The sequence below is a fragment of the Petaurus breviceps genome, unplaced genomic scaffold (assembly GCF_028583685.1).
Source record: "Petaurus breviceps papuanus isolate PSGF00001 unplaced genomic scaffold, PetGlider_PUasm1.0 90594, whole genome shotgun sequence".
NCBI lineage: Eukaryota > Metazoa > Chordata > Mammalia > Diprotodontia > Petauridae > Petaurus > Petaurus breviceps.
The window spans coordinates 3560804-3575372 of record NW_027187281.1 but is presented as its reverse complement, the minus strand read 5'-3'; the positions used below and the strand labels follow the sequence as shown (position 1 = coordinate 3575372).

Genomic DNA, 14569 nt, shown 5'->3' with positions numbered 1-14569 from the left:
TCCCAGTATCTTCTATAAATAAATCTTTTTGTGGTGTTGAATGGATGACCTCTTAATGACCTCTCTTTACTAAGCCTGTGATGCTCAACCTTAAGTCAGTGCCAGCACCAGAACCATTCTTAACTCTTATTGTAAGGTATGGGCTTTGCCTTTCCTACTCAGTGAGAAAGAACTGAAGATCACATTGACAAAACAAAATCAAATACAAGCTTAAATTTTTTTTATTAAAAAACCCCACCATACCTGTAATTAGTGAACAACAGTTTTTCACTAGTTATTTTCCTGAAGTTAGTATATTTTATCCGTTATACATCATTCCTCTTATTTGGACTCTGCCTCTAACACACTGGACTCTGAGAGGTAAGCCTTTGCCTTGTCTTATCAGCAATCCATTCCTCCATGCATTTTCTGTACATTTCCCAACCATGAAGGCCTCCATTCTGACCCTCTTTCTTCTCCCTGTCCTCCTTCTTTTCCTCCTCTTTTATTCTCTTCTTCCTCCTCCTCACCCTCTTCTTTCCTGTCCTATTCTTCCTTCTCTTCCCTATCTTCTTTCTCCTTTTCCTTCTTTTTCTTCCTCCTCCTCCCTGTCTTCCTTCCCTTCCTCTTTCTTCTTCATTTCTTTCTCCTCCTTTTCCACTTCTTCTTCCTCCCTGTTGTCCTCCTCCTCTTCCTTCCAGATGTAGTTGTACTTTGCCAGTGGACCCCTGGACTCTGATAGATGAGCCTCTGCCTTATGTGACCTGAAACCCAGGCCACCATGTATTCGCTTCCTGGACATTTCCAAACCAAGCCCTTCTGACTCCAGGTATTATCTTCCCTTATTAGAACATTGTCTTGCTTGTATTTATATCCCATCACTTAGACCTAGCACAGTGCTATAAGCTCTTAATAACAATTTTTATTCATTCATTTATCACTCCCATCACTGTCACTCTTATCACTTAGTACTATTACACTTTTAATAAATGTTTATTGGTTAATCTTCAATTTCTTTCTCACTCTATCATTTTCCCTATTCTCAACTTTTTTAGATTTTGAACAGTCATTTTAAGTTTCATCCATGAAATCTGAAATGCAGCATTTCTTAAACTTTTCAGCCACAACTTTTGGCCTCATAGCATCCCACAATAGGGATTAAATTAATATAGAATCCAGTGACCAAACAGGTACTGAGTTCCCTTCTTTGACCACTAGATGGTGCTCATTGGGTGAATTACAGATGATATGTAATTTAAAAATTATTACAGTACTTTGAAAAAAATTCCTCTTCTTCCTTACAGGTAAATATAGTAGTTCTCTAGGAAGTGAGTTTGTGTGGGTGGGGGAGGGAGAGAGATTCTAGTATTCATTCATAGGAAGCATCAACATAAATTTTCCCTAGAATCACCTCCATTTACACTCTACTTTATTAATTTCCAGCCCAGATATTTACAGCACAGATGATAGTGAACCATGTTAATATACTCTGGTTTATTTGACATAATTTGAATGCTGTCAACAATGAATGTTAACTGCACAAGGGAAGACTGAAATAGGCAATTGTCAGAGCCAAGTTTACATCATTTTAAATACCTAGTGAGATGTACTTTAATCCTTCAATGAATCTGTGTTCACATCAGTATAACTGCACACTCTAACAGGACAGATCATAATCTATTGCTATCTCATCTTGTGTGCCTCTCTTTACAGAATCTGAGTCTGAGGAAACTTCACAATCTAGTTAGTGCAACTCATTCCGGAACAATAGTCAATCCCCTCTACAAAGGACCCAACAACTTGTCTGGTTAGGCAGTACCCATACTACCACCACCAACACTAACACCTCCCTCTCCAAGGCATCCCATTATACATTTGGGTAGCTCTAATCGTTTTAACTTTTTCCTCACATGAATCCTAAATTTACCTTTTGGAATCCAGCCATTGTACATACACCCTTCAAATACTGGATGATAGCTGTAAGCTTTTTCTTGGCCAGGCTAAACATTCCCAGTTTTTCCAACCAATTCTTGTATGGTATAAAGGACTTCAGGATAACATGTTTTTTCACTTATAATATCCTTTCTAAAATGTGGCACCCAGAATTAAGCACAATATTCCAGGACATGGTGTGATCAGGGCAAGCTGCAGGGAATTACCACTTCCCTAATTTTAGACACTGTTTCTCATAATATGGCATAAGACTGTATTAACTTTCTTTCTGGCATATCATACTACTAACTCATGTCAAAGTTCACCACAATCCTCAGATCTTATTTAGCCATTAAATAAGGATTTATTAAAAGCTTACTATGTGCCATGAACTGGGCTAGGTGCTGGGCAAGAAGCAAAGAGCTGGGATTACAACCAAGAATAATATACCCAGTGAAACTGAATATAACAAAGGAAAAAATGGACACTTTGAGAAATGGAGGACTTTCATGTATTCATGATGAAAAGACCAGAGCTGAATAGAAATTTGACCTTCAAATACAAGACTCAGGAGAAGCATAAAAAGATAAACATGAAATAGAAATCATAAGAGACTCAGTAAGGTTAAACTATTTGCCTTTCTATATGGGAAGATGATACATGTAACTTATAAGAACTTTATCATTGTTAGGGAAGTTAAAAAGATTATACATAGAAAGAGGGCATGAGAGTGAGTCGATTATGTTTGGATGATGTAAAAAATGAATAGGCAAGAGAGATCCTCTAGAAGAAGGGGGAAAGGAGAGGAAGAATGGGGAAAATTATTTCATATAAAAGAGGAATGTAAGGAAGAACTTTTACTGTGGAGGGTTGTGATGGTAATCAAAATAGTGCTTTGCTGCTTGTTTCAGCTTTACAAGTGTCTTTGAGCCTCATCTTTGATTGTGTCAAATCTTAGTTGGAAACAGTATACGCCGTGTTGCTCTTAATAGGCCTAACGAAGTGTGGAGACCTTCCTTGCCCTTAAAAGGTCTAACGGGGGTGGCTAGGTGGCACAGTGAATAGAGCACTGGCCCTGGAATCAGGAGGACCTGAGTTCAAATGCAGCCTCCAACACTTAACACTTACTAGCCGTGTAACCTTGGGCAAGTCACTTAACCCCAATTGTCCTGCCTTCCCCCCTCCAAAAACAAAACAAAACAAAAAAGGTCTAATGGTCATCAAATGGAACCCATGGTGGGAGGAGCTTGACAAAAGAGTGGAACAGGAAGGGCAGAACAGGAAGGGTGGAACAGGAAGGAGCAGAGCAGATAAAAGCTTGAGCACAAGCTAGAACCAAGCAGAACTGAGAGAGGAACATGCTTGTTGTTTCAGTGTTCTGTCTGTTGTTCTGTCTATTGTTCTGTGTTAATGTTACTTTGTCAGACAGAAGCACTCTGTTGATTTGTGTTGATTTCTCAGACAGAAAGTGAACTGAGATGATAGTGCCAGCAATGTGTGTATATATTGTTGTAGCCCTGTTGAACTTTGTTTTCCTAGAAACAGAAACTGTGAAGAGCTTAGAGTGGGGCAGTCCCTGTGGTGAACTGCAATATGGAACAGTAGTGGAGAGCTGCCTACCTGTGAATCCAGGCAACAGTTAGATGAGTCCAGGCAAGAGCTGGGAGTGTGGAAGAGGAGCCATGGGGTTTGGAAGTCAGCCTCAAGTTACAATGAAAGGAGACTTTACTTGGAGACTCAGCGTTGACTGATGATATTGTAGCTTACTAGGGGCGAATGATGTTTGTACTTTCTGCTATCCCTTAAGGAAGCCAACCTGGAGTCAAGATGAAAGATTTGACTTGGGTACTCTATATTGATTAAGGATATTGTGACTTACTGAATGATATGTTTTGTTTAAGACTGTGGCCACCTTAGTAATAAGTTGTTATGTTATATAGTGGTGAATGTTGTGCTCTAGTTTCTTGAATGTTTTGCTTTAGTTTATTGATGAATAAATAGAGAGTTCACTATACTATGCAATTAGGTCTTTAAAGCTATTCACAGCAGTAGTTCTCAAGAGAGCTGCTTGTAATTAGCTTTGCAAGGGTGGGGGCAATGTATCTAAATTGGTTCCAAGAGGACAAATACATATAGATACTCAGTTGGTAATAGAAATCTATCTTACCACACAGGGAAGTAGAAGGGGAAGGAGATAAGAGAAAGGGAGATTGTGATAAAAAAAAGGGGGGGGTACATAAAAGAAGCTAGTGGTTGGAAACAAAACAAACTTTATAGGAGGGACTAGAGAAGGATAAACAGAAGAAAATAGGATGGAGATAAATGCACAATTAGTAATTATAACTGTGAATGTGAATGGGATGACCTCACCAATACAATAGAAGCAGATAGCAGAATGGATTAGAAAACACAATCCAACAGTATGTTGTTTGCAAGGAACACACTTGAAACAGAGAGACACACAAACAGTCAAAATAAGGGATTGGACCAGGATCTATTATGCTTCAGCTAAAGTTAAAAAAAAAAGGCAAAGGTATTGATTATAACCTTAGACAAAGTAAAAACAAAAAATAGACTTTAATTAAAAGGATAAAGCAGGGAAACTTCAACTTGCTGAGAGGAACTATAGATGAAGTAATATCAATACTAAACATATGTACACCAAATGACATGGCATCCAAATTATTATTTATGATTAATTAATTTATTTTTAGTTTTCAACATTTACTTCCATAAGATTTTGACTTCTAAATTTCCTCCCCCACTGTCTCCTCTCCCCTCCCCAAGATGGCATGTAATCTGATATAGATTCTATTTATACATTCATATTAAACATATTTTCACATTAGTCATGATGTAAAGAAGTATCAGAACTAATGGGAGGAACCAGGAGAAAGAAGAAACAGAACAAAACAACAAAAGAAAAGGAGAGAAAATAGTATGCTTCCATCTGCATTCAGACTCCAGAAACCTTTTCTCTGGATATGGATAGCATTTTCCATTGTAAATCTTTTGGAGTTGTCTTAGATCCTTGCATTGTTGAGAAGAGCTATGTCTATCAAAGTCAATCATTGCTCAATGTGACTGTTACTGTGTATAATATTCTCCTGGTTCTGCTCATTTCACTCAGCATTAGTTCATTTAAGTCTTTCCAGGTTTTCCTGAAGTCCTCCTGCTCATCATTTCTTATGCACAATAGTATTCCATTACATTCACATTCCACAACTTGTTCAGCCATTCCCCTATTGATGGACATCCCCTCAATTTCCAGTTCTTTGCCACCACAAAAAGTTGCTATAAATATTTTTGTACATATGAGTCCTTTTCCTGCTTTTATGATTTCTTTGGGATACAGACCTAGAAGTGGTATTGCTAGGTCAAAGTATATCCATAGTTTTATAACCCTTTGGGCATAGTTCCAAATTGCTCTCCAGAATGGTTGGATCAGTTCACAACTCCACCAACAATGCATTAATGTTCCAATTTTCCAACATTTATCATTTTCCTTTTTTAGGGGGTCATATTAACCAATCTGATAGGTATGACATGGTACCTCAAAGTTGTCTTGATTTGCATTTCTCTTATCAATAGTGATTTAGAGCACTTCATATGTTTATAGATATCTTTAATTTCTTCCTCTGAAAACTGCCTATTCATATCCTTTGACCATTTATCAATTGGGGAATGATTTGTATTCTTATAAATTTGACTCAGTTCTCTATATATTTTAGAAATGAGGCCTTTATCAGAGCCATTGGTTGTAAAAATTGTTTCTCAGCTTTCTGCTTTCCTTCTAATCTTGGTTGCATTGACTTTGCTGTGCAAAACCTTTTCGGTTTAATGTAATCAAAATCATCCATTTTGCATTTCATATTGTTCTCTATCTCTTGTTTGGTCATAACTTCTCCCCTTTCCCATAGATCTGGCTGGTAAACTATTCCTTTCCCTCCTAGTTTGCTTATAGCATCACCCTTTATATATAAATAATGTACCCATTTTGACTTTATCTTGGTATAGGGTGTAAGGTGATGTTCTATGTCTAGTTTCTGCCATACTATTTTCCAGTTTTCCCAGTAGTTTTTGTTAAATAGTGAGTTCTTAAACCAGAAGCCAGGGTCTTTGGATTTTTCAAATGGATTACTATAGTCATTGACTATTGTGTCTTGTTTACCTAACCTATTCCACTGATCCACCACTCTATGCCAGTACCAAGTAGTTTTGATGACTGCATGGCATCCAAATTCTTAAGGAAGAAGTAAAACAAATTATAGGAGGAAATAGGCAGGAAAACTATACAAGTAGTATAGTTTTTTTCCCTTTCAATTTTCCCCTTTAAGGACCAGATAAATATAACCATAAAAATTAATTTAAAAAGAAGTAAAGAAGGTTAATAGGATCTTAGAAAACTTAGATATGATAGACCTCTATTGAAAACTGAGTGGAAATAGAAGGGAGTATACCTTTTTCTCAGCTGTAATGGCACCTTCACAAAAATCGATCATGTATTAGGGGATAAAAACCCTTACAACCAAATACAGAAAAGTGGAAATATTAAATGCATACTTTTCAGACCAAAATGCAATAAAAATTGCAAGAGCACTGGTCCTGGAGTCAGGAGGACCTGAGTTCAAATCTAGCCTCCAAGCAATTGTCCCCCTGGACAAGTCACTTAACCCTGTTTGCTTTGCAAAAAAAAAAAAAAAAAAGTTAATTGGAAACGAAATAATCTAATCCTAAAGAATGAGTAGGTAAAAGAACAAATCATAGAAATAATCAATTATTTCATTAAAGAAAATGGCAACAGTGAGACAACATTCCAAAATTTGTGAGATGCAGCCAAAGAAGTACTTAGGGAAAATTTATTTCTCTTAATGTACACATCAGTAAAAGAGAGAAAGAGTAGAACAATGAATTGGGTATGCAACTTAAAAAAAAACCCTAAAAAAAAGAACAAATTAAAAATCCTCAATTAAATACCAAAATGGAAATCCATAAAAATCAAAGGAGAGATTAATAAAATTGAACTAATAAATAAAACAAGGAACTGGTTTTGTGGGGGGAAAACCCAATAAAATAAACCATTGGTTAATTTGATTTTAAAAAAGAAGAAAACCAAATTACTGGTATCAAAAATGAAAAAAGGTGATTTCATCATCAATGAAGATAAAATTAAATCAATTATTAAGAACTGTTTTGTTCAATTCTATACCAATAAATCTAACAATCTAAATGAAATGGATGAATATTTACAAAAAACATAAATTGCCCAGATTGACAGAAAAGGAAGTAGAATACTTAAACGACCTCATCCTAGAAAAAGAAATGGAACAAGCCATCAATGAGATCCCTAAGGAAAGTCCCCATTATCAGATAAATTCACAAGTGAATTCTGCCAAATACTTAAGGGACAATTAATCCTAATAATGTATAAACTATTTGGAAAAATAGATAAAGGAGTCTTACTGTATTCCTTTTATGATACAAATATGATTTAGGTCTTGCAACCAAAACCAGGGAGAACAAAAACAGAGAAAGAAAACTATAAACCAAGTTCCTTAATGAATATTGATGCAAATATATTAAATAAAATACTAGTAAGGAGATCATAGCAATATATCATGAAGATCATATCCTATGACCAGGCCAGATATATACCTAGAATGCAGGGCTAGTTTAATATTAGGAAAACTTTCAACATAATTGACCATGTCAATAGCAAAAACAACAAAAATCCTATGATCAAAAGATGCAGAAAAATCCTTTGAGAAAGTACACTACCCATTCCTATTAAAAACACTGGAAAGCATGTGAATCAATGGAGCCTTTCTTAAAACTATAAGTTGTATCTATCTAAATCCAAAAACAACTATTATCTATAATGGCAATAAACTTGAAGCCTTTCTATTAGGATAAGGAGTGAAACAAGAATGTCCATTATCACCACCATTATTCATTATTGCACTAGAAACATTAACTAGAGCAATAAGACAAGAAAAAGAAGTTAAAGGAATTAAAATAGGCAATGAAGAAACAAAACTATCACTCTTTGCAGATGATATGATGATATACTTTAGAGAATCCTAGAGAACCAATTAAGAAATGAGTTGAAACAATTAATAACTTTAAGTTGCTGGATATAAAATAAACTCACATAAATCATCAACATTTTTATGTATTACCAATAAATCTCAATAGTAAGAGATAGAAAGAGAAATTCCATCTAAAATAATTGTAGACAATGTAAAATACTTTGGAGTCTGCCTGCCAAGAAAAACCCAGGGATTAATATGAACATAGTTACAAAACATTTTTCATACAAATAAAGACAGATCTAAACAATAGGAGAAATATTAATTGCTTATGGGCAGGCCAAGGCAATATAATTTTGACAGTTCTACCTAAGTTAATTTACTTATTCTGTGTCATATCAAACTACCAAAGAATTATTTTATAGAACTAGAAAAAATAATAACAAAATTCATCTGGAAGAACAAAAGGTCAAGAATATCAAGGGAATTAATAAAAAAAAATGTGAAGGAAGGCAGCCAACAGTTCCAGATTTCAAACTGTATTCCAAAATGGTAATCATCAAAACAGTCTGGTACTAGCTAAGAAATAGATTAGGTACACAATACACAGTAGTAAATGACCATAGTAATCTAGTGTTTGATAAACCCAGCAAGAAAATCTAATATTGATTTAGTATTTTATATTTAATTCTATTCTATAATTGGTTCTATTCTGTAACTGCCTGAGCCATGTTTCTTTGTCTCTGAATTAAGTTCAGAAGTTCAGAAGTCCAGAAGTCCGGTTTCCCTCTCTGAGTTAAGTTTAAAATTCAGTTGTCCTATAAATCATTTTAACTCAAAGAAATACATTATCTCTATACAGCCTTGCATACCCATGTACAACTAAAGGAGATCTGCTATGTTACTAACAAGCCTTACAATGAAGTTGGATGCCAAGAAATCTGTTATCTCTGTTCAAATAATGAGCAGATGGACTCTATCAGTCAACGGTCCCTGAAGGCAGGATGGAAGGAAGGTTGTTGCTAGCCCCAAATATCCAACCAATCATGATGTTTGTGCTGCCTGTAATAGTTCAGACTTAGTAACCAATCATATTATTTCCCATCTATGATTTTTCCTGTTCTTTGTTTTCTTGTACATCCCAAAACTACATAAAGGCTAATAAACCCTATGGTCTTTTTTGTCTTTGAGAGAGGCCATTGACCCAATTAATGGGTGCTGCTAGCCTAACTAATAAATTGATCATGCTTAAACTCTTTTTCTCTCAGTTTACTTTAATTTCCAAATATAACACCAAATATCCAGTCTTTTAGGGTAAGAACTTACAAAATTTGGGGGTTGAGAACTGAGAAAAATCTTGAAAAAACTGGAAAGTAGTTTGGCAGAAACTTAGCATAGATCAACATCTTACCCTATATAGCAATATAAGGTCAAAATGGATAAATGACTTATATTTAAAGGGTGATATCCTAAGTAAATTAGGGGAACATGGAAAAATGTGCCTGTGGATAAGGAAAGATTTTATAACCAAAGAAGAGGTAAAGGGGATTACAGGAAGTAAAATAGTAATTAAAAACATGAAATTAAGAAACTTTTGCACAAACAAGCCCAACATAGATAAAATTAGAAAGAAAACAGGACAGGAAAATTTTTACTTCAAGCTCCTCTGATAAAGGCCTCATTTTTCAAATATATGGGAAAGTGAGCCAAATTTATAAAAATAAGATATATTTTTAGTTAATAAAAGGTCAAAGGATATGAACAAGCAGTTTTTAGAAGAAGAAATTAAAGCTATCAGTAGTCACATAAAAATGATCTAAATCAGTGCTGATTAGAGAATATAAATTAAAACAATTCTCAGATACTACCTCAAACATATCAGATTGACTAAAAGGAAAATGACAAATGTTGGAGTGGTTATGGAAGTGAGATACTAATTCACTGCTGGTAGAGTTGTGAACTAGTCCAACCATTCTGGAGAACAATTTAGAACTATGTCCAAAAGTCTACAAAACTGTATACCTTTTGACCCAGCATTACCACTACTATGTTTGTATCTCTAAGAGATTAAAGAAAAGGGAAAAGGACCTATATGTACAAAAATATTTATAGCAACTCTTTTTGTGGTGGCAAAAAATTGGAAATTGAGGGGATGCCCATCAATTGGGTAATGGCCAAACAAATTGTGGTATATAATTATGATGGAACATTATTGTACTATAAGAAATGATAAGCAGGATTGTTCTAGAAAAAACCTGGGACGACTTATATGAACTGATGCAAAGTGAAGTTAGTAGAACCAGGAGAACTTTGTACACAGTAAGAGCAATATTGTAAGGATGATCAAATGTGAAAGACTTAGCTACTCTGATCAAGCCAGTAATCCAAGAAAACTCCAGAGGACCCATGACAAATGATTTACTGTCTGCCTCCAGAGAGAGAAATGATGAACTCTGAAGGCGGAGCAAAGCATACTTTTCTTTACTTTATTTTTTTGTTTTATTTTTTTGTTTTTTTCCCACTACATGGACAATATGGAAATGTTTTTCATGATTTCACATGTATAACTGATATCAAATTGTTTGCCTTCTCAAAGAAGGAGGAGTGGTGGAAGAGAGAGAATTTGGAACTCAAAATTTTAAAAAATGAGTGTTGATTTTTTCATGTAATTGGGAAATATATAATGAAATAAAATAATAAAAAAGAAAAATCAATGTAAGAGTACATTTCTCAATGGTGTTCTGGTAAATATTTAACAACTGGCTCTCTGAAAAAAAATATAGGACACTTTTATGTTTAATCTACATCATTAACATATTTTTCATCACTTTCTTAAGTACGAACAATCAACAAAACAATAAATCAAGCCCTGATTTGTAGTTGCCAGTTTCCTAGAAATAAATGCTTAAGCTGAAAATTTAAAACAACTAGCTCTCAGGAGCTGGTTTAAGCTGGTTTAGCACATCCCTGTATTTACCTCAACTAAATTTTCATCTTGTTAGACTCAGTCCAACCTTCTAGCTTGACATAATGTTTTTGGGTCCTTATGATTATCCATCATGCAAACTATCCCTTCCAGCTTTGTGTCATTAGTAAATTTGCTAAGCATGCCATCCATGCCTTTATTCAATTAAATAAATTTTTAGAAAAATTAAACAGTATAGAGCTAAATACACATCTCTGGGATCCTGTACTGGAAAATACCTTCCAACAGGACAGCTAACCTTTAATTGCTAGTCTTTAAGTCTGGTTATACCACCAGTTCAGAAACCACTTAACTACTATTTTTCAAACCTGCTTCTGCATCTTTTCTGCAAGAGAAGCATCCAGTTTGTTATCTGCTTTACCTAAATCTAGGTAAATTATACCTGCAACTTTCTCCTCATCTACCAATCTAGTACCCCTGTCAAAAGGAAATAGAACTAGAGTAACTTGTTCTTGATAAAAACCATGACACCTCTTTGTGATTACAATTTCCTTTCTAGATGTCGTTAACTACCTTTCAGAATCCATTCTAGAGTTTTGTTAGGAATCCAAACCTAAAGTTACCTGACAATAGTTTACAGACTCTATACTAATTTTATGCATGTGTGTGTGTGTATGTGAAAACTGGGTAATTTTTTTGCTTTTGTCATTCTACATAACCTCTTCTATTTTCTAGGATCTTTCAATATTCCATTGATAGTGGCTCAACAATCATACCTGTTGTTTCAAGGCTTTAGGATGTAGTTCATATGAATCTGGGGATTAACTTGTTAAGGGAAGCCAAGTGTTCTTGTACTATCTCCTTAGTTACCTTGCATCTTAAATGAATGTATATCTAGAAGTGGAAAGGAATTTAAAAGTTAGTCGAACTTTCTCATTTTATAACTGAGAGAACCAAGGCCAAATCTTTCTCTACTCAATACACCCTATTAGACATTTTTTGTTTCATCTTTTACAGCCAAGTATCATTCTCCTTGGTGGAGAAAACTTGGCAAAATAAGGGTTGAGTTGTTCTGCCCAAGCATCAGCAGTTAATCTTTCTCTAATCATTTAAGTCTCTGTTTCACTAAAGAGCATTTTTGTAGTTGCATTCATATAATTCCCATGTTTGTCTTGGTAGGTGGACCCCTGGTTGTTGAATTACATCACATGAATATATCTTAATAAGGTACAATCTATCCCACATCACATATAACTGATACATTAGTTTTGCTGAGCTTCCTTTTTTCCTTTATTAGAGGGGATGGCTCCCTGGGAGGACACTGAAGATGGTATAAAAATAAAAGATATCAATAAAAAAGTTGATCCTTTCTTTAAAAATGCTTTCAAAATGATATTTCTTTTAATATGGATTTCTTTTGTGTATAAATGGTCTGTTCCAGCTGTTCCTTCTTTCCTCATCTTCTTACGCGACATTTATGCATCCTTGTAAAGAGAAGCATGTAGGTCAGGTATTAGAACTGGAAAGTGATCATTTCAATGTCATCAAATAATGAAGTGAGATTGCTACAGAAATGCTGACAAATCTGTTCTGCTTTCTACCTATTTGTTGTTCTCTTTCCAGTTTCATAAGCAGATGTTCTTGACCTGAATTTGGTTTTGGATACCAAGCTTTCAACAGATGACTTCCACTTCTACTGTGTTTGTTTTTCATGTTTTTCTATTTTATGAGGCAGTCCTGCTTGTAATGTCCCACAATACTTTTCCGTAACATTTTAAAAATGAGTTTAAAATCTAACTAAATGTTGTCCTTATAGTCAATGTCTTCCTGCTTATCAAAGAGATTAAGTGCTGGTTGCAAGCGATTTCTGGGCTTCTTTGGTTGTGATGACTGCTTTACATCTGTTAACTCTTGTAGAAAATAATGATAATTAGAGTCAAAGTCTATTCTTTTGTCAATAGCTTGTTTGAATAGATTGTATTGAAGCTGTTGTAATTATGTGCAGTTTCTTATCTTTGTCTTTTGATTGTTTTCAATATTGACTTTTGGCATAATTAGCCAGTGATCTTGCTACATAGGCAACCAATTTGGAGATTATTCCCTCATCTGTAACAAGTAGTTTTCTATCTGTTAAGATTTTCGTTTTTTTTTTTTAATTTTGGGGTGTGTGTGTATGTGTGTGTGTGTGTGTGTGTGTGTGTGTGTGTGTGTGTGTGTGATGTGGTTTGCTGATAAACCTTCTAAACTTAAAGAAAATATTCAGGGTATATAGGACTTTTGAGCAAACTATAGATCTTTGACCTCTTTCAGTTCTGTATTGCATAGAACACTCTTGTAGCTTTATATAAATAAAAGAGTTACCATATGGGTAGATGGGGCAGCCAGGTGGTGCAGTGTTAGAATGACAGGTATGGAGTCAATTGGACCTCAGATACTTAATAGTTGTGTGATCTTGAACAAGTGACTTAACCCAATATGCCACGGTTTCCTTATCTGTAAAATTATCCAGAGAACGAAATGGCAAACCACTCCAGGATCTTTTTCTGAGAAAAGCCCAAATGTTGGGTCATGAAGAATTGGATATAGTTGAAAAATGACTAAACAATAGATGTCACTTGGTGCCTTAAAAAAAAAAGTAATGTTGTGATCTTTGCCATTTAAAAAAATCTTATTCCCTTTGAGATATTTTAAAAATTGTCTCCTGAATATCTTTAAAATTATGTCACTTCCAACACAGCTTTCTTCCTTATGCGACTGTTAGGTATAGCCACTATTCTTGATTCATTTCAAAATAACAGAATTATTACTTTATCATTATGGGATACTAGGTATTGAGTTGGTAGAATATGCTTCTTTCACTGATAACAAGTGTTTACCATAGGAACACCAGCAGACTGATCCCATTTCACATTTGTTTATTGTCCTCCTGATATGAGATGCTCTTAGGATGATGTGGCCTAGCTGAGTCTCACACAAAACTCCTTGTAAGCTCATTTTCTCTTAGATTACTTTTTACTATTTTGAGAGAAAATGTTTCTTGAAATAATCATCCGCCATAATTTTTTCAAAGAAGCTTGTATTCTAAACGAGTATTTTTCTTGGCTGCTATTTGTCAAGGACATTAGCAAGCATTTGTTGGCCAAGGTAGTTTCTGGGTTCGTTTTTGTCTCCAGATGTGGTGCTTGTTTTTGCACTGATTAAACCCCTCTAGCAAATAGTCAGAGGCACTGTCTTTATTTTTGTTCATTTTCCTTATTGGGGGGGAATTATTTAACCTGGTGGTTTTGAAGCTTTCATAATCTTGCATACTATTCCTCTTCGTCTTTTCCTTCTCCTCCTCCTCTTCCTCCTCCTTCTTCTTCATCATCATCATCATCATCATCATCATCATCATCATCATCATCATCATCATCATCATCGTGTGTGGGTGATTTGTAGCCAGGGGATCTGAATTCAAAATATCTCTGCCCATTACTACCTGTGTAACTTAGAGCAAATCATAACTTCTCTGGGCATCAGTTTCTTCATGTGTAAAATAAAGATTGAACTAGATGATTTCTAAGGTTCCTTTCAGCTCAAGAGCCTATGATTTCAAAGGATCTAATTCAGTATTGATTTTTTCCTCCTTGCCTTCCTTCCTTTCTTTTGTTCCTCCTTTCTTCCTTCCTTCCTTCCTTCCTTCCTTCCTTCCTTCCTTCCTTCC

General features: G+C 34.9%; 1 protein-coding gene across 1 annotated transcript in view; it reads left to right on the top strand.

The window, feature by feature from the left end:
* The first annotated feature begins 702 nt into the window (after positions 1-702).
* CYSLTR2 (cysteinyl leukotriene receptor 2) overlaps positions 703-14569 on the top strand; it is a 114280-nt gene continuing 100413 nt past the window's right edge. Inside the window, exon 1 of the mRNA XM_069063660.1 lies at positions 703-808. The gene's annotated coding sequence lies outside the window, so the exon portion shown is untranslated. The remainder of the gene's footprint in view (positions 809-14569) is intronic.